This window comes from Phodopus roborovskii, unplaced genomic scaffold (genome assembly GCF_943737965.1).
Source record: "Phodopus roborovskii unplaced genomic scaffold, PHOROB, whole genome shotgun sequence".
Taxonomy (NCBI): domain Eukaryota; kingdom Metazoa; phylum Chordata; class Mammalia; order Rodentia; family Cricetidae; genus Phodopus; species Phodopus roborovskii.
In genome coordinates, this window is record NW_026126547.1 from 17860659 (window position 1) to 17881148 (window position 20490).

Genomic DNA, 20490 nt, shown 5'->3' on the forward strand with positions numbered 1-20490 from the left:
CAGATAATTACTATCTATAATTTTTAAATATGCAACTGCATGTATATGGTAATGATAAGGATAACAATACAGTGGATAATGACTTAGGCTTGCAGGAAAATATCATATTCAAGATTTCAAAGTATTTCCTAAACATCACCTCATCTTTTCAAATCATAACACTGCAAGGTACAGCTAAAGACAGAAAGGGAGGGTGCAGACAGTTACATCCACACCTCAGAGATGGGAAATGACAAAAGTACTGATTTCCCCCGGGTGACACAAAGCCAAGAGCAGGCCTGTGAACAAGGACCCCATTTTTTGAGTACACAGACTGCTGCCTAGAACACATCTTCCCCAGCCCTCCAATTTACAGTATGAAGTTTATGACATGGCATTATCCAGGCACTTTAGGGTGTCAATTTCCTTTACAATTTTATAAAATATCATTTGGAAGGCAGGGGAAATTTATGCTTCTGCAGTTAGAGTTCTCCTGTCTGCCCACCCTCTTGGGATAAGAGTTTGTTTCACCTGAGCGGAGTTGCAAATGTGAGGCATGCAGTGCTGTGAAAGCCATGGGGTTTGTTTTTAATTTAAGAAACAGCTCTGATTTGGTTACACTTTTTAAGCAGCCACTGTATAATACACATCCACTGAATTCACTCAGACAGGAACAAGTTATGCCCTCCTAATACTGTCTAGAAACCAGATGTATAGTGACTGTCTTCTTTTTTGTTTCCTTTATACTTGCTCTCTCTTGCTGCACAAAATTAGTTCCTCAGATACCAAGATTCTAGAGGCTCATTGTCTTGTAAAATATTCAGGTGCCTCAAAATGATCTACAATAATAAACCTCCAATGCAAAAGCAAAACACAGATAAAAATGTGAAAATATATGCATATATACATAAAATGAAATATAGATATGGTATGAGAGAGTGACTCACAAACACAAATAAAGAGGAAACAGGGAGGCGAAAATAGCTTTCCTCCTAGCCAGAGAACTGGGAAATAAAATGGATGCCCCTTAAAGTCGTTTACTGTGCTCCGATTTCTTCTGTGATTAAGAGATATTGGCTGAAAGAGATTGGTGAGGGAGATCAATATACTTGTCTTCATTCTTAATTCTTCTTTAATGTCTGTCTCCACAGGGGAGGCTGAATCAGAGATGTAGAGTAGATCTTTACTCACCAGGGGTCTGAAATTCAGGGAAAAAGGAAAAAAAGGAGGGAAGGAATGAAAGAAGGGAATAAAGGAGGGATGGAGGAAAAGTAGAAAGGGGAAGGAAGAAAGGAAGGGAGGGAGGGAGGAAGATTGGAAGGAACAGAGGAAGGAAGGAAAGGAGGTAGGAAGGAAGGTCTTTGCTTTAATAGGTAAACCTATCAGATACCCAAATCTCTTTGTTCTCAAACTCTCAGCTTCTATTCGAGTGCTTCCATGTTTCTGATCAATAGACCAAACTGGAGTGTGGACCAAGACAACTGTCAGTTGAAGTCATCAGAAAGCTCTCTGTGACCTTGAAATGGAATGGTGGTATGAAATAGTGAACATGGCCTTTGGTATCAAAATATCCATCTATTTTTTCTTCGGCATATTCATGCACAACCATATACTAAAGGGATTTCCTACCTAAAGCCTACTGGTGCCATCATCTGAAGCTCAGAATAGTAGGATCTACCTGCCATTCTCCAGGCTCCTCAGATCCAACCTCTTTGTCTCCATCTCAGTCTCTGTCCTTTCTGTCTTTCCTTCCTCCCTCCTTCCTCTCTCCTTCCTTCCTCCCTTCCTTTCTTATTACTTTTGTGTCTATATATGAATGGATAATCATGTCTGGGTAGGTACATATGTTCATGACTACACTTGAGTTTGGAGGTCACATGTCAACTTCATGCCATTCCTCGGGGCCATCCATTCACCTTGTTTTTTGAGACATTCTCTTCCTGGTTCACTGATTATGATAGGCTATCTGGTTATTGACCATCAGAGCTCTTCCTATCTCTACCTACCCAGCACTCTGATCACCAGTGCATGTTATTAAACACATGTATTGCTTAGCATAATCAAACTTGCTTGTGAACTCTTGAGGAAAAGTTGGCTCAGAGGTGCATGGTGTCAAGTTTCTCACTCTCCCCTAAACTTTTCTATAAAGAGGCTGGTATTCAAAGATGGTAAGATCTTTTTGCCTCCATCTAACCTAAGACTGGTCACTTATGATGGAATGTGTGGTTCCAGGATGGGTAAGACTGGAAGGAGAAGACAACCTAAGACAGATGCAGTCATCTCTCCTGTGGCAGAAGTGCAAGTATTAATTAATTAAATTTAGAAGGGGGAATTGTCAGGAGCCATAAAAAATAGCTCTGCTTCATTTGACTTAAGATCAGAAAGGTCAAAACTATCTTTGTTTTTCAACATTAAAGTCATAAGACCTGAAGGTCTAAGGCGTGGCTACTGGAGGATATTTGGTCCAAGGTGTTTATGTGTTACCTAGATAACAAAAGATTTGGTCTAGGGTGTGGTTACTCTGAATCTTTAAGTCCAGATAACAAGAGATTTAATCTAAGGTGTAGTTACTAAATGTTTAGAGAATTAAGGAGGAAAAAATGTCTGTTCATTGTATCAAGGTGAAGAAGTCTTTTGCCGTTATCCACTTTTTGGTTGGGGTTTATATGAATTTTGAGACATAAATTTGGGGCATTGAGTATTCACTGAAATGCCCTCCTGACTCTATTCTGCATCTCTGTCTTTTCCTTAGTATCTTTAATTTTTCTACCTTTTGTTTCCCAATCCACACTACCCCTCTCTGGTACAAGCTGGGCAAGTCAGCTGGATCTGAAGGAATCCCTCCTCCTCACAAAGACAGGTTCCTACAAAAAAGTAATTAAAAAATTCTAGGTATGCCTATAAAAAATGTGATCATTTATGCTGACTCCCTCCCTAAACTTTGGGTTTCAGTAGAAGAATACATAGTCTAAGAGGATGTTAGACCTACCAGATACAAAGAGCCCAGAGCCTTGATGGGCTATATTGAAGAGCATTTATTAACCAATATCATCTACATTGGACTTTATATTAATGAGAGATTAGTGAACAAGGGTTCAAAGTTGTTACAGTATTTGACAAAATTTAACATATAATATATTACAATAATGTAAAATTATAATTTAAATATAAATAATTAGAAATTTACAACTTTTTGTGGAATGTATGGTTATTTAGGGTTTCTATTTTTGGCTTTCTATAATAGCATTGACTGGCTTTTGAAAATGTAAACTGACATATTTTGTATTACATCTTAAAGTACTTAGGTGGTTTCTACTACACTTGATGCACTTTTAAACCTTTATCATGGTTGTGTGGTCTTCAAAATTGTAAAAGAAAATATTGGTTCAGGATGTGCTGTTATAAATACAAGCTTACCTCCTAGTACAGAAAGCCAAGGGTCCACTTACCTCTTTCTACACTATGGTGGTAAAAGTATAGAGTCAGTAACCTAACATTCCTGATGATAATGATGTATATTAAGAAAATAAAGACACAAAGTGGATAGGAAATGATTCAGGTAGAAACATTGCCAACAGGGCAGGAATTTGACACTACCTGGAATTCTCTACATCAGGACCTTCCTATGCTCATTTACACCAAGTTTCCTTTAGATCTTGCCTACTTCTGAACTTGGTCATGGTTGTTAAGCTTTCTCCTAATCTCATGAACAATTATAAATTCCCTGCCTGATTGAGTTTACAAACTTCAGAGTCTGTTGCTTATAACCAAAGCCCTTGAGTGATAAATTAACTGAGACATTTTCAAGATTGTAATCTATGTGAGGACAGAGGCAATGCTTAGAGTATTCATCAATGGATCTCCATTATGGAACACAATCAAAGATGACTAAATGCTTTTGAAAGTATGAGTGAAGATACACATAGGATTTCAGGAAACATTTACATGTCAGAATTAGTATGTACTCTCTTTTCTCAAAAATCAAAAGTTAACAGCATGGGAGTTCAGAGAAATAGGAAAGGAAGTAGGGAGAAAATGGCACATAACTGACGAGGAACCGGCTTCAAGAAAAGGCATTGTTGAATGAATAGACAAAAGAAAGCCATCTATTGCCTCCTGCTGGTCACTGAAAGTAGTACAATAAATATATCTTTGAAAAACTTACAGCATTAAGTCTGTCCTCAGTACCTCAGTACTTGCTATTCAATAAATGTCATTCAACCAATTTATTCAAAACCATGAGAAAAAATGGATATTTACTGATCACCTGAACTTTTATTCTCTAAAAAAAAAAAAAGATAGTATAGTAACTGTTTTCATGGGGTGTATAGTGGTGGGTACTAGAAGTACCCAGAGATGATATAATATTTGCCATAGAATTTTTGTTCATCATAACTTCCTGATTCTCCACATATTCCTGCTCCTAGGCACATTGGGATTATTGCTGGGGAGTCAGAAACACAAGCGCCAGCTTTGGAAAGTGGCTTCATGTTTCTGTCAGTCTGCATTTGGCTCCATATGCTTCAATTACTTGATAGTATGGCTTTAAGAACTCTATATATTAAGTAAGCCTTATGTTAATATGCATCAAAATCATTATATGTACAACCTATCATAAGAATGGTAACAAAAACTTAAAGAAACACCTGCATTCTCAATAAAAACACATGGTAGGCTACATGCCCCATTTGCATTATAATGTCAGTTTTCTTTCCATGGGTAGAAATTGGCCAAATTACTAGTAATGTTACCCAAGAATGAAAAGAAGTTGGGTCATGGAGGTGACACTAAGGAAATGAAGGCCTGGGCAAAAGCAAGGCCAAAGGGATCCACATGAGACTTAGATGATGGGGTTTTTTTCTGTAGACCTCTCTGAGGTTTCATATTGCATACTGAGTTCTGATGCGTTGGATCTTGTCTGTGTTTCTCTGGACAACTCTTCCCCAACTCACATCACTCACTCAGAACCATCATCCTGAATGTTCTCATGAGGCATAAGATCCACAGTTCACCTGGGGACAAAATGAACTTTAGTCTCCTGTTATCCCTGCTATTGGGATAGATCTTCCCAAGAGCAGAACAAGAGGTTGATTGATCCTCTCTTAGGGACCTCTGATGCTGCCCTCAGACATACATTTGCACAGACACTTCATCTAACAGCTTATCATGGGAGCTTGTATGAGGGGCTCAGTAAAATCCATTATTAAATACTAATGTAAATATTATAATCTCCAAATATAAAAGCCCAGGGTTTCTGTATGTTTTGTTCTAAGTTATATAGAAGAATATATAAAAAAAGACAAAAAAAGAAAAAAGAAAAGAAAAAGAAAAATTTTGATTCTAATTCTGGTTATACTACCAAATTAACCGGGCCAAGAAAGACTAGAACACAAGAAGATATAAAAGGAGATAATGTTGTCTCACTCATCAGAGGATCATGAAATACATTCCTATCGCAAAGGAAAAAATTAGGAGAAAAATATAGCAAATTTATTCAACAAAGTTTTATATGTCACAGGTACTTTCACAAGTGGAGATCTAATTGCTCTGGGCATGGGGAGTATATTTTTATTAAAGACTTAATGGAAACAGAAAGGATACTTAAGACAGAAGCAGGACTAGAAAAGATGGCTACAACTTAGTGGTTACACAGAGAGGGACAGCCCACAAGGTGAACTTCTGATTATTATTCCATTCCATTTCTGCTGGCACAAGCGAAACAGAGAAACCTGTGTTGGTTGGTTTAAATGAGAGTTATCCTCTCAAGGCTCTAGTATTTGGACACTTGGTCCCCAGTTAAAGCTACTATTTGGGGAGGCCTATGAAGTGTGGCCTTGCTGAAGGAAGTATGTCACTGGGGACAGGCTTGAGAGCTAAAAGCCTCTTGCCACTTCCAGGTCACTCTCAGCCTCAGCGGCTACCGGTTCCTGCTGCCATGCCTGCCACTTGCTGCTGTGTCTCCCACCATGATGAACTTTCATCCCTCTGAAGAAGTCCAAATAAACTCTCCCTTCTTCAAGTTACCTTGGTCCTGGTATCACAGCATCAGGAAAGTACTAATACAACACCTGTCCATTAAGAGATCTGGACTACTTTAAGGAGAGGTCAGAGAGGGACCATTCTAAGTGTCAAGGCTTGCTTTTGGGGAGAAGGAAAAATGCAGGAGGGCAGGAGGGCAGGTGTGCAGATTTATTCTTGTTTCCTTCAGCTAAGCACACCCATTAAGCCAATGTATTATAAATCAGAATGTTGGGCTTGGATCCTCAATACTTTCCTGGAAATCTTTTTTCTCATGTATGAAATTAGGAAAGAGTGAAAGGGGACAAGGAAAGTTGAGGAACACATGCTCATCTTATTTACAATTGGACCTGACTTTGCTTTCAGTTGTCACCACACAAGGATGTTTTTGAATTGTGGATGCTGATTCTTCATAAACGATGTTCCATCAACAAGAATACAGTGAATGAGCATGATATTAGCCAGTTGTTACTGGTCAGGTAACCCCATAACAAGTACCCACAGGTGCTTAATTGGCTAACTAACAGGCAGCTCCCCATACTCAGGGAGAAGTGAGCTACATACAAAAATGGAGCCTTTTTCTGGCCACCACTCTTATGTCACCCATCTTTGTGGAGGGATCTCCATCTCCAATGGGCATAATTCTTACATGCTCACCGATGCTCACTTTCTTCCTGCTATGCATGTTAGGTTTGGGGACCCTGATTTATTTTTATAATGTATTATAGCCTAGGGATAAGCACAAATCTAAATAAACAAGAAGTTTCCATTGAAAAGTTTCAACCTGGTAGAAAAAGAAGTTCTTGTTTCAGCAACTCCAATGAACTGATTAAAAGTGAGCCCCACAAACACACATTCCAGCATCATCAAGAGCAAGTCAAATCCACACCAGAGCTCACCGGAAACTGAGTGATGGAGAGAGTCAGGGTGGCCACTGAAACAAAAGCCCAGGCTCTGAATGCCAGCTCAGCAGGCAGTCGTCGCCTTTTCAATGGGACTCTCGCTTTGATGTGTGTTTTTTAACCGCAACTTTCAAGTGGTGAACGAGGAAACTAAGAGCAAGGTGGTAGCATTATGTGAAGACCAATGCTTTCAGATGCCCTTTGCCCTGCAACAGCACCAGGCAGACAAAGAAGAACCACACAGATGGGAGAAGCCTATCTGTTTTTAAAGAATATCCGTGCTGACAGAATCTAAAAGGGTGAGGAGAAGCATGCCCTCAATGACAGAGAAAAAGAAATGGCAGGGCCACTAAGGCTGATAGATTGGGCTTAATAAAATACTCGTATCACAGCTCAAATTAAAATTTTGTGTGTCCAACTACTTAAAGTAAATTGTCCCTGGGTGTGGCAGATATTTAACACATTGTTTCCAACCATGGCAGAATGAAGAAGAAGAAAGGGGGAGTTCTTCAGAACTGTTATTGATACAGGTCTATCTTGTTTCACAGAGTACATGTTCTCAGGTAAAATAATATTTGTACATACAAGGCAGCTGCTATTTTAAAAGCACATTTGGAAAAAGCCAAACTGGTTGTGAACAGAACTTTTCACATGTCTGAGTTAGCGTAGTGAAGCTAAGCTTGAAGGGTCCCAGGCCTTTTTAGGGTACCCTCTCACTGTTAGTTTATCCTACAGGAAAATTTTAGAACCAGTCTGGGTCATCCTATCCAAACAGGCCCCAAGAATGAGTCAGAAATGTGGCTTCTGTCACTGAGTAAGGGCAGGCAGCCTGGAGTGTTGTTACATGGAAATGCATCTTACAAAAGACTTGGTGGGGCTCCCTTATATCATGTGGGGGGGAGGTGAGCCACATAGCAGAGTGGGTCTGCTAGCCAGATATGTGTCCACATTGCCAGTGCTACCCTGAAGGCCAAGGATGAAGAAGGTGGTTGTCAAGTGGAGTAGCTGACATGAGGCAAGCAGGCAGTGTGGAGCCCTCTGCACATACATTGAGAGGCACCAAAGCTGGACATTATTTATTCAGAGGTTGACTGGTGGCAAATGGGGTAAAACAAAAAGGTAGATGGGAGGAGAGATAGCAAAAGTAAGTAGCATTCAGCGTGGTGGACATGCACATTTTCTTTTGTTCTAAGGAAATAACAGACATGGAGTAATAATGAATTCAGATTTATTGGCTTATAGACCTGGAAGTCCAAAAGAACTGACCAACTGTTCAGCATTGAGTGAAGGCCCCCTTGGTAGTAATTTCTTTATTGGCCATCCACTCTCATGATCTCATCTAATCCTAATTACCTCCCCAAGGTCCCACCCCCATATATCACACAGGTACACATGGAGGATTAGGTTTCTAACAACATAGACATTTGGGGACATGTCTAATCATGACAACAGAGAGAAAAAACAAGTACTTAGGGCTGGGTGCATTTTTTTAAATCATTATTTTTAAAGTGTTTCAGCAAGGAAAGTCATTACAAAAATCTAAGATGCTGCCGTCTGTACCTCATCCCTTGAAGCTTAATGGATATGACAGGATCTATTTTGAGAGCAAATAAAAAGAAGGCTTACTATGTTGCCAAGAGGTGATAATTGACAGTTGGCAAAACATTTTTAATATCTCTCCATTTTATATATTTTTTACTAGTCCATTGCCAATGAGCATGTACTTGGGTATTCATGATCAGAGACTGCAAGTATTTGTCATACATTGACATTCTTCTGTAGACAGTAAAATGTCCTATGGTCCTGCTTTCCTTGCTGGTGTTAATTACATTTTATTACAGTCATTCTCAGAGTGCCACTCCAGGAGCACACAGTGCTGGGGATCCCACCCATCATCCTAGCCTTTCAGCTCCATAGGGACCTGTAGGGTAGAATAAAGTTCTTGGGACTCTCAAACCCAGAAACCAACTACACTTAATGTTTCCCTCCCTTCCACCTCTGAATGGTCTGCCTTTCCTTTTGAAGCACAGATTCATGAAACATTCCTATCTGGGTATGTCTAGTCTCTTCTTAGAGGACTCTATCTCTATGTACTGTCTCACCACTTCCTCAGAATTTACTCCTGTTCTAACATCTATCAGGTATTTAATTGTGTGTTCCCAGCTGGCCAATGAGCACTTGGGAAGTGGGACGTAGACCTTGTACACGTAGTTCCAGTAGGTGTCACAGAGTCAGGCAAGGTACAACTATTACCCTTTAGAACATTTCATCAGAGATGACCCAGAAGTCCATTGCTGCCTTGGCTAAGGTGCTGCTTTACCCACTTTGACATATTTATACTCCGCTGCATCAAAACCACCCAAGTGGCAGGCATTCCCCTCTTTGTACATATTTATAGACTCTACCTTGAGGAAAACAGTGGTATAAGAACCTGACCACTGCCCGCCTGGATGAAATGCCTACATCAGCTTTAAGCAGATATAAAAACCTGAGGAAAGGGTTTCTTATGGTTCGAGTAAGGTAAAACAGGAACTCATTTTGTAAGTACATAGATGAGAAATATTTATTGTGTATGTTAGTCTGGGTTATCTGAGAAGATGGGATTAAGTGTGGGAGAGATTAAATGAGGCAAATGGCCATGACCAACCACTGGACAGAGCTTGGGAAGGTAGAAACCTTCTGGTCTTGTGAAGCAGGAGGGAAAAGGGAGAACAGGAAGAAGGGTTTACATCAGAACTGCAGAGCTCCTGGGAGATCTAATAAGGCCAATGAGAAGTACATATTTTCCCCATCCTGTTTCTTTTCCTGAATCTTTGAAATTTCAGACTGTGTGTGACCTCAAGAAACAGTCATTGTTATTACTAAGGCCACTATTAAGCTCAGAAGCACCCTGTCTAAAAGCTACCACAAAGGTAGCTTTTCTATTCTATCATAAACGTCATTCTAGAGTCTCCACAGAAATTCAAAATGTGTTGACTGAGAAATAAAAACCACTAATATTGGCTGAGTGTCAATTTCCATCCCAGGTACTCCTTCTTCATCTTTCACACAGCTGCCTGGAAGTTGTCTTTGAGGGTGTAATAGACACTCCAGTTTAGACAGCTGTGATGGAGAAGCACATGAATACTTCATGGTGGGTCAACTGCACTAACTGACCAGATTAACAACCATGTCTTGACCCCCTCTCACAAAAATCATCATTAAATCCTAGATGGGACACTCAGTGGCAACCATTTCTCATGCTTGCCTCTTGTTTCTTAAGTTCTCACCTATAAGCTTCTAACAAACTTCTTTCCCCAAATTGCCTCCTGTTTTCTGTGAAATTCATCCTTCAAGTTTACAAGACAATGGGCCCAGAAGCTACTGGACCAGATGGCTTTGGTGCTGTTGATTGTCCAGTATTCTTAGCACCCTAAATTGAGCTCACTGAAGGCAAGAAAACCTGTCACTTTCCAGAACCCCAGGATTTCCTCTCATTATCTTCCTTGTAATAAAACCAACTTGCACTCAATCTATGTCTAAATCATTTTGACCAGGGAAGACTCTGTGTGTGTGTGTGTGTGTGTGTGTGTGTGTGTGTGTGTGTGTGTGTGTGTAGAGGTTACATTTCTCTTAAGAAAGAGGAAGGTATCTTGCTGCTAATTATGAAGAATCTGGCTAAAAGTATCAAAGGTATTCATAATAAAATTAAATCCCCATTGACTTCATGACAAATCTCTTGCTCTAGGATTGTAAAGAAGGTCAGTCAATGGCAGGGCAGAAAGCCAGAGTCTTGAAGTCCTGGGAAAAATGTTGAGGAACCCCACTGAGGAAACTCAGGAGACATAGTGTGGATCAAGAAGCAAGTGCTTAGGGGAAAATATGCACCTTCACTGAAGGAAGTCTGGGTAGCACATGCATCTGCACTCAAGGAACTGTGGGGAGCACCATGACATATGAGATCAGAAAGCCAACACGCAACAGGGAAAAACTAAGGATCATTAAGTGAGGCTGACATGTCGCTAGGGCTTTTCCATGTTTAAGAATATTTCAAAACAGAAAAATTAAAGAAAAATTAGGTTTAGAGTGAAAAAAAAAATCCTTGCAGACTGGATCTTGTAGCTACAACAGGGAAAGGACCAGATCTGGTTGTATATGTCAATGCAGACACACACCAAGGTGCTGCAGATTCTTTATCTCATTTCACGCCCACAGTCACACTCCCAGGGGGGAATGGCTGTTTCTGCTATGTCTAGCTAGCAGGTTCTGTCTACAGGGCACAGAGAGTCTGAAAGTCTTTATTAGGGGGAGGAAGCCAGATCTTCAGGCACAAAAGATCTTTAAAATCCTGTCTACCTCTGACTTTGTTGCCACTGAACTTCTACATTTTTCTCTCCATCTTTCATCCATGGCCATAAGGAAGTTCTCTCTGAGCTATGTAGAACAAGCCTCGCAGTGTTTAGGGCTCAGGTGTCTAGACCTATCCTTTCTATAGCTCCTACACACATTGACTGTTTCTAGGGAACTTTTGGGAGGGGTGGATAAAACACTGTATGTTTTCTCTGAGGACAATGGGTGTTGACTATCCAAAAGTACATTGCCTACTCCTTGTGTATTGTGTATTCTAAAAACACAGAAGTGCTCTTCTGCCTTCGTGAAGAAGGTAAAAGCAAGAAAGTGGATGAAATGGACAAACAGTAGCCTACTTCATATTTGGATATTATATTGTCTTCAGTGAAGTATGTCTAATGTTCTTGAGCCTTGTGAATAATGAAAAGGGTATCCCCCCATTGAGATCCAAGTAAATACACTGTAATTGGTTTAGAGTGCCTATAATACTAGTGTTCTCATATTTTAAAACTCTTTTTCTCCAAGTTTCAATAACATGTTCTTGAAAGATGTACTCTCTAAGTAATTCTTTGTCCTCAGAAAGGCACTCCAATCACTTTTCTAAACTGATGCTCTGGCATCCTTCCAAAACTGATTTAGAAGTTATGGCTCACACCCTATGTCTGCGTCGTCTAACCTTGGCACATCCCTGAGTCCCATGAATAGGGTTGGCAGTTGGGAAGGATGGCTATAAAAAGAGGGAGAGCTGCTTGTATCTTTCTCTATTGAGCAAATTTTGCTTTCATGAAAATCCTAGAGAGTCAAAAAGAAACTGCAGTGATACCTACAAGATAACTCATTGTATCATTCTCAATGCTGAATACACAGTGTAGAATTTAAATTATAAGACAGTTTATTGTTCTCAAAACTTTTATATTAACTAGTTTCATTAATATAAGAATATTGGAATATATACACAGAAACTAATATTGTTCCCAGCAGACAGATGAAGATGCTGAGGCATAGAGGGAGTTGTGTCCCCACAGAGCTAATTAACGGCTGGGCTGAGAATGAAACACAGTTCTCAGTACTGAGCTGAGTTCTCCTTTCACTGTGCCATGCTATCTGCTCAGAAGCATTTAGCCATGACCCATCAACTTCCAGTCTTCCTCTGACCGTGGCCAGATTGTTCGTTACACTGATCACACCAGGCCCAGAGAAAAGACTGGTGACCTTGAGGCATGGACTTCCCAGCAGACTGCAAAGAAGAATTAGCTGAGATGCCAGTCGAGGAAAAGCTCCTTGTCCTCAGCACCCTAATACTCCAGAGCCAACACTCATTATTTTCATTAATGTACAATTTTTCTTCTGTCTCTTTGGAGTGACGGTTTGCTATGCCTACTGTGAGAAAAGGCAACTGAGCTAAATTGGGCCCTCGGGCATGCACCCAGCTTTCTCAGAAGCCTGTGCTGTTTAGAGGGAGTCCTTCTATGCACATCTCCCAGGACAGCTTTCGACAGCCATGAGTATACTTGATTTCTTTTAAAACAAGTAACCTAGAAAATGAAATAACGCATATTAGATTAAGCTCCGTCCCATTTGGCTAATTCAGAAGTTAATGGAAGGTCTCTTTCGGTCATTGGTATTGGCAGAGACACATTTAGTAAATTCTCATGGGAACCTCACACAGGTACAGTAGCAGCTCTTATACATAAATTAAGGATGGCATTTAAAAGGAGTTTTTCTCTCTAGGAGGGTGACATGCAGGTCTCTCTGGAAAAAGGACCAACATACCAAACTCTTAATGCAATACAGAGAATAGGAGGGGGCTGGAGGGCTGGAGGAGAGAGACAGAGAGAGACTAATAGATACAATAAAGGCACCTACCCACTCTGCATGAGTTTTAGAGTAACTAACAGTTTCTCTACTTCAATCCTTATGCAGTTTCTTGTGCACATTTGCCAATGTCAGGATCATCACATACAATGATGGCTTATAATTGTTCAGTGAAGTAAATACTAACTTGGAAGATCACATAAGCAATAACAACTTAAATCTAATCAATACCTTGTCTTTAACAGTAGTCTCTATTTTTACAAAAAAAAAAAAAATCCAGAATTAAATTCTTTCCTGGAAACACACTGTCTATGTCTAATCACTTTTGTGACGGTCACTTCTGTCAGATTTGGGGAAGCTATTCTATGTAGTGAGATATTCAGTTTGTCTGCATCTGTGGCACTGACCATACCCATTGGGGGTGGAGACAGGGGCAGAAGCTACCTGGGGAAACTAGGTCTCAGGAGGAGCCCAGGAGTGCTTTCTTGCTGGGCAGCACAGGGACAGGAGAGCATCCAGAGGCATCCTTGGGACCAGGAACCTGCTGGTGTTCATCTGTCTATGTTGTAAGTTATTTCTCCCTGAATAAACATCTATTCGGCCTATGTGTTTCTCCTGATCCTTATTAAACTACGATAATTCTACCTGCCTGTCAGATAATAGTGGCCATCTCACTTCTGCCTAAACACACCTTGAGCCTAGCTAGCTAGACACAAAGAACACTCAAACTATAAGTGACTGGGCTACTTACTTCACAATCCTATATCCACATATAACATATAATTTCTGTGTCAGTATTTCCCCCATATTTGCTATCAGACTAACACTAACCTCAAAGAATAAAGTAGGCAGATATTTTTGTTTGTTTGTTTTGATTTTTCGAGACAGGGTTTCTCTATATTGCTTTGGAGCCTGTCTTGGAACTAGCTCTGTAGACCAGGCTGGCCTTGAACTCACAGAGATCCAGTATGCAGATTTTCTTATACTTTCTAAACTCATAAGTAGTTTTTAATCAGGTTTCTTGAAGATTTTGAGTTTTTTTTTATTGTTTTGTTTTGTTTTGTTTTAGAGGTTACTCTTTTACCAATTTATAAAACAATATTTATTTAGTTACTTTATTTTCTTGATGGTTACTGTTTTTACTACTTATTTAGAATTATTCTCAACTTTACTAATTTATACTTTGCAAGAATATTTTTAATTTTGTTGAGGTTTTCCAACTTATACAAATATAAGTACAAAACTCTCTAATTTTTTATTCTCAGCCTTTTCTACAAGCCCTATGCTTTTAGAGTCTCCATTCATTTTATTATAAGTGACAAGGTATTATAACTTAATGAAACAAATAGATAAGCAGTTTAGTATATCATACTACAAACATGTAATATAAATATATGGTTTATTCCATCTATAAATGTTGCATTTGTTGTATTAAAATAAAATTTAAGATAAAATGTGTTTTCTTAACACCTAGAGATTTATTCATCTGTCTTGCTGTGTTTAGGATTCCCATTCTTTTATCTCTAGGTTCTACTTTCTTCAATTCCTTTTTCATGGTTCTATGTTTGCTTAGTTTCTGGTTTCAGCATCCATTCATTTGTAGATATCCTTTTTAAAATTCCTCAAGGAAATTAAATATTTAAGCCTATTCCTACATCTTTGAATCTGGCATTAGATGGCCCCCACAGGGTTTCAAGATAATATTCTCATGTTTGTTGTTGCTATATACATTATCTATTGTGAAAAGTGTAGCCTTCATGCTCTTTGAGGAGGATGCATTCTCCACATCCGTTTCATCTGCACCTGTAGCTCTCAGGGAGCTTGCAGTTCTGCCTGTGACCCCCTAGAAAATGTTTGCAGGATTTTCAAGAAAGTAGCAATAATTTGTAGAGCTTGAAAACTAAGAAATTAAAGACTTCGAAGAGGATATGCTAAATACAATAATTTTTGGTAAAATTTCCAATGAAAGCCATCCAAATCCATATATATATATATATATATATATATATATATATATATATATCCATCCAAACTACATTTACCTTTCAACCAAGTGTAGAACAAGGAAAGACTAAAAGTAGAAATTGGCTAAATAAGATTGGCCTATGTGCATTGCATGTCTGTGCAAGTTTGTCTTGATTGTTAATTGATGCAGAAGGGTTCAGCCCACTGTAAGAAGTACCATCACTAAGCAGGTGGACCTTGGCTGTGTGAAAAAGCTAACTAAACAAAAATCAACTTGTGAGTGAATGAGCTGGCAAATTCTCCCACAGTTCCCGCTCCAGGTTCCTGTGGACTTCACTGTCTTGACTTCTCACAAAGGTGGATTGATGTCCTTTCCTTCTGTATATTGTACTTAGTCACAGTGTTTGTCACAGAAACAAAGGGGAGATCAACATTACATTTTCAGTAAAGAGAAGAGAGATCCTTTGAAGTACAGGAACTGAGAAAATTAGCAGTAGAAACAGAGACAAGAAATAAAATTCTCTTTTCCCTCTGTCCAATGTTCCAATAAATACTGTAAATATTGCTTCAAAATAAATTCTCCTAAAATGTGAGTTCCTATGTATTTTTCCTAATTTTCCCTTGTTGGGCTTTCCTCCTCTGTCCTTTTTGCAATTCTTTTCTTCTTTTTCCCATCTGTCTTTCTCTCCTACAGTAATGCCAATAGCCACACATCCGTGAATATATTTTTGTTGAATTTGCATCTGATTTATACAAAAGTACCTGCTGCATTCAAACACCCCTCACTACCAGTCTGCTACTATTATAGTCAAACAGTCTCTCTCCCTGTTTCATCATAAAGTCCCGATCTTAACAGGATAGTCACCGTCCCAACTGTGAAGCGCTACCATCCATATTTGAAAAGGATGGCTGTAAAACATTGGAAGTTAATAAAAAAGATTTTTAACTGCCTTTAAAAGCTTACAAGGAAAGTTAATAAAAGAAAATAAATTAGTTGTGGCTTGCCAGAGAACCAGATGCTGTGGAAGTCACAAGCAGCTTTTGAAATAAAATGTCCATGTAAGAGAGGCAGTGGAGTTGATCCCAAGGCTACTTCACCCACAGATCTGTATCATTTGCTAGTCCCTTGAAGATCTCCACTGAAAGGAGTGAACCCCATTTCATAAATAGATGCACAAGCATTATACAGGGAAAACATGTTTCCCCTGGTGCCTGCAAGCAGTCCTCTTGCACCAGTTGCTCCATGCTACCTTCTAAAACTCTGCTTTCCAAAAAAAAAAAAAAAAAAAAAAAAAAGATCTGCTTTCTGACCTGTGCAACTATTTTGGTCTTTAGGATATTAGAACTAACTTTTGTGAATTCCCCAGTTTGATCCACATATCTAATTCCATGCATTTATTTCAGGCAGGAGACCATCTCTCCACAAAATGATCTGTCTCTTCACAGTGTCAACTTCCCCTGTTCTTTCCCTGAGCTCTGGCATAGATGGCTGCAGAACTCCATTGGTAATAAGCCAGTGGGAGGATAGAATGCAGGCCTCTGGAGGGCAGTTGACCTGTGGATATACATGCATGTGCCAGTGGATTTTTCTACCACAGGTCTTAGATTATTTTAGTTACTAAAGAAGAATGAGTAAGGATAACAGACAATTTGAATAAGATAAACTGAGAAATAGCAAGGAGCATATATTGATACAATCTGTTCATTGAGCCCACAGGGAGGAAGCTGATGGAGTTATCAAGAGAATTCCTAGATACCATCTTCCCTAAGATGTCACATCTAGTAGCCATGCTTGCTATAAAAATCCAAAATTTGCACCTATATTCCTCGCAAACTCATTGCCTAATAGCAACTAAAGTCTTCTAAAGGATTACTTAACCAGGTATCTAGTGGCTCTGAAGAATATATTGAATATCTCAGAATTTCATTTTGAAAGTGTATTTGAAACTTCCTATCACAGGATTTTACCCCCATAATTATCTGTATTTCCTAGTTTATGAATTCAGCCTACTAATTACTTTGACACTAATGTCAGACTTAGGGACTGTACCATCTTTCCAAATTTCTTCCATGAAATCATGACTTCCTTCTTGTACTTCCAAGGTACCCATTTTTTTTTCTGCTTTTCACATGAGCAAAAGAAAAACATATGATCCTAAATTCTAAGAATTGAAATAGCCAAAAAGAAAAACAACATATGTCCTAAATTATATACTACTTAGAGGTCTGATATTTGTCTGCCTCCCCAACTTTCCCTAGACATTTTTTATTGTTATATAAAACAAATTTGTTTTGTGAGATTTCTGACATCTTCCTCATCTGCATTGTTCTCCTGTGTCTGTGCATAGTTAATACGTAAGGAATCGAATTCCCTGGGAAGCACATTATCTAAAAGTTACAATCAGTATATGCCACTATATTCAATTTTTTTTTCTAAATTTCCCTTCATCCTCTTTGTCGATACCTATTTTTAAAAGTCATTATTGCCTTCCAGCTGTCCAAATTTTCTTCTCATTTTTCTCTTAAAAACTGACTTAAAGCAGGAGGTCAATATCTTGGCCATCATTAATTTCATGCCCTCCTCTTCTCATTTATTTCCTGGTCTTTTTTCTCTTGAGGATCACTTTTTTCCTCTTGAAACATTTATAAAGGCTTCCTTACTCCATTTAACCTCTTTTACTAGCAATGTCTCATTTCCCACATTTGTGCTTCTTGCCTTTTTTCCTGTAACTTTAACTTGTTACTAACTTGTTACATCTAATTTTATATAGGTCCTGACTTCTTGAGTTCCAGGACAACTGTCCTGTTAGTCATGAGTCTTGAACAACCATTGAGGATAAGACACTCTAATTTTACAAGACTCTTGGAGAAAGAGGGGCCCTGTACCTCTGTATTCAGTCTTGTTCTCCTACTTCCACACTGAAAATGGAAGCTTTTGTGCTTTAATTATATTCTTAGACTATTTCTCACCTATCTGCAATAATGAATCTTAATACACATTCGCATTGCATTGTCTGTCTTAGATTTCTCTTTAATGTGCTTCGCAAGGAGAAATAGTGCACCTTGTAGTATAGTTATCAATAATCACATTTCTAAAAAGGCAATTGAAAGAATGTAAATGATTTATGCTATTAAGGTAAATATATTTGCATATAGCTGAGTGATTTGCATGCCTGAAGACTCCAGAACCATGCTTCAGAGATTTCCCTCATGCTTCTTAATGAAATTTTATGAAATGGCCATTTTCCTCTCTGGTCATTTTCTTCCATCTGAGTGGAAGATGCAGTAACATGAGCAGTTGTTGCCAGGTAGTTGCTGCTTTGTGAACTCATGTCTTCTGTGGCATAATTCATCATCTCCTCTGAGCTTTCAAGGATGGTGACAATGTTGACTCCCATAATATCTGAATGAAGTCCTTCATAAATGTTTTTCTGGGTGATTGATCTATCTTCTAATTATTTTTTTCACACCTCTTACCCTCAACAGATAACAGATTGGATTCCATCATCACAACCAGATGTTGTGAAGAAACTACCAGGAGTCCACAAGTTCTCTTTGTAGCTCAGCTTTCACATTAAATACCCTTGCTGTTCTCACAGGACCTCCTAGGTCCTGCATCTCCACACATGCAACGTAGAGAGGAAAACACCTTCCTGAGGTTCAAGGTGGTCAATGAAGACACACTCAAAAGTGTTCTTTTATACAAAGTACTTCGATACCTTTTGTTTCCTCTTTGCTAGTTTTCATAACCGCACTATATATAAATTATTTTGTTTCATCTGTCTCTCTTAGCATAGTGTTTTACATACCAATAAACTAAAAATTATACATCTAGGTGGATTACTGTGTGAGAAACAGCTCATTGTGAATCTTCAGACATTAAACAAAAGGATCATTTTATCCACTTCCACCTCCTCTAAACCCTGTCTCATTAGCAGCCACATTCACCACTTTTGTTTAGAAGAGTAGGAGAGACCCTGAAGGGAGAACTAAGTGAGCTTTTTCATATTTCACTAATTTCACTCACTGAAGTAAGGTGTTGGAGTTGCCAGTGGATCTGGAAAACATTTTGGAAGGAAGAGGGAGACAAATGTAAATCTTTAAAATCCAATCATAAGTAAAGTTTCCTTAGTTCAACATAAAAATATAAACACTAAATCAAATCAGATGCTTATACATTTTTTTAATCCCATCATAAAACATTTTGTTTTGACAGCCTGGTAATGTAAGTAGAAACACCGATCAAAAGAGCCAGCCTTCCTGCATGCCTGCTACCTGCGAATCTAGTCTTTCTTGGGTATAAATAGAAAAAAAAAATGTATGTTTATGTAAGGGGAAACCCTGATTTACTAGAACTGATTGCTTCATAGTCTAATTACTTTTCAACTGGCTGTTCCAAATTAAGATGTCATTGATGGCTTTTGGTGATATATTTCATTTTAAGCAAATTTATTCTATAGTAGAGTACATCATAATGGGAAGCAGACTTCCGACTCTTCCCTCCTCTTTGTAGCCTGATATCTTGACAAGTAAATTAAATTTAGCAGTTAAAATGCTTCCATTAGTTATTTTATTAAGTTAATTAAAGAATCTCTCTTTCTGAATTTTAACTACCTTTCTTTCAGAACAATGTTGATTTCTTCCTTTCTTTCTTTTTTTAATTTCATGTCTTTAAAGACTCTGATATGTCATAGGCCCAATCAACAATTCCATTAGTATTGCATTCTCGTGGACAAGACGCTCCCAAGCACATCAAAGACTGATCAGAGTTCTGAAGTCCTCAAAGGGAATCTGCTTCCAGTGGCAGAGCTTGTGTCTCCACATCTTTAAAAGCAGGATGAAGATAGGGGTGGGAGTCAGGAACAAGAATATGCACATATTTTCCAAAATCAGTTTCCATATCTGCAGGTGAGCCCAAAGTGTCTTAAGTGGAGTTTAGTTGATCAGTGAAAAGAGAAAGCCTCAACTCCTTTATTTAGTGTTCAAGCTGACCTCAGCAATACCAAAGTGGTGAAGTACATGCTACGTGAGCACTGAGCCCTCTCCAAAGAGTAGCTTTGCCTTCTTTATTATATTTAGAATTTAAAAATTTTTTCTTTGTGTCTTTAACATCATGCGTCTCCATCTCCTTCATCTCCTGATCCCTTCATATCCATACTTTTTCCTTGAAATAGCCCTCCTAATAAAACAAAATAAAATTTAAGAGAAAAAAAAAAAAAGGAAAAATCTCATCATGGTAGCTGTAGCGTGACACACCGAGTCACACAGTAAACCCCATTATCCATATATCTTTACTTGCAAGTGTGCATTGCAAAGAGTCGTTGGTATGGTTCAAGGCCCCTGGTTTCTCCTCTTGGATGTCCTGTTTTTTTGCCCCGTGTCACAGAGATCCTGCATCTTTGAATCTACAAAACCAGACCTTCAAGTGCTCCAGCATATCATAGATGGTGTGGATGTTGTGCTGGGCCAACACATAACCCTG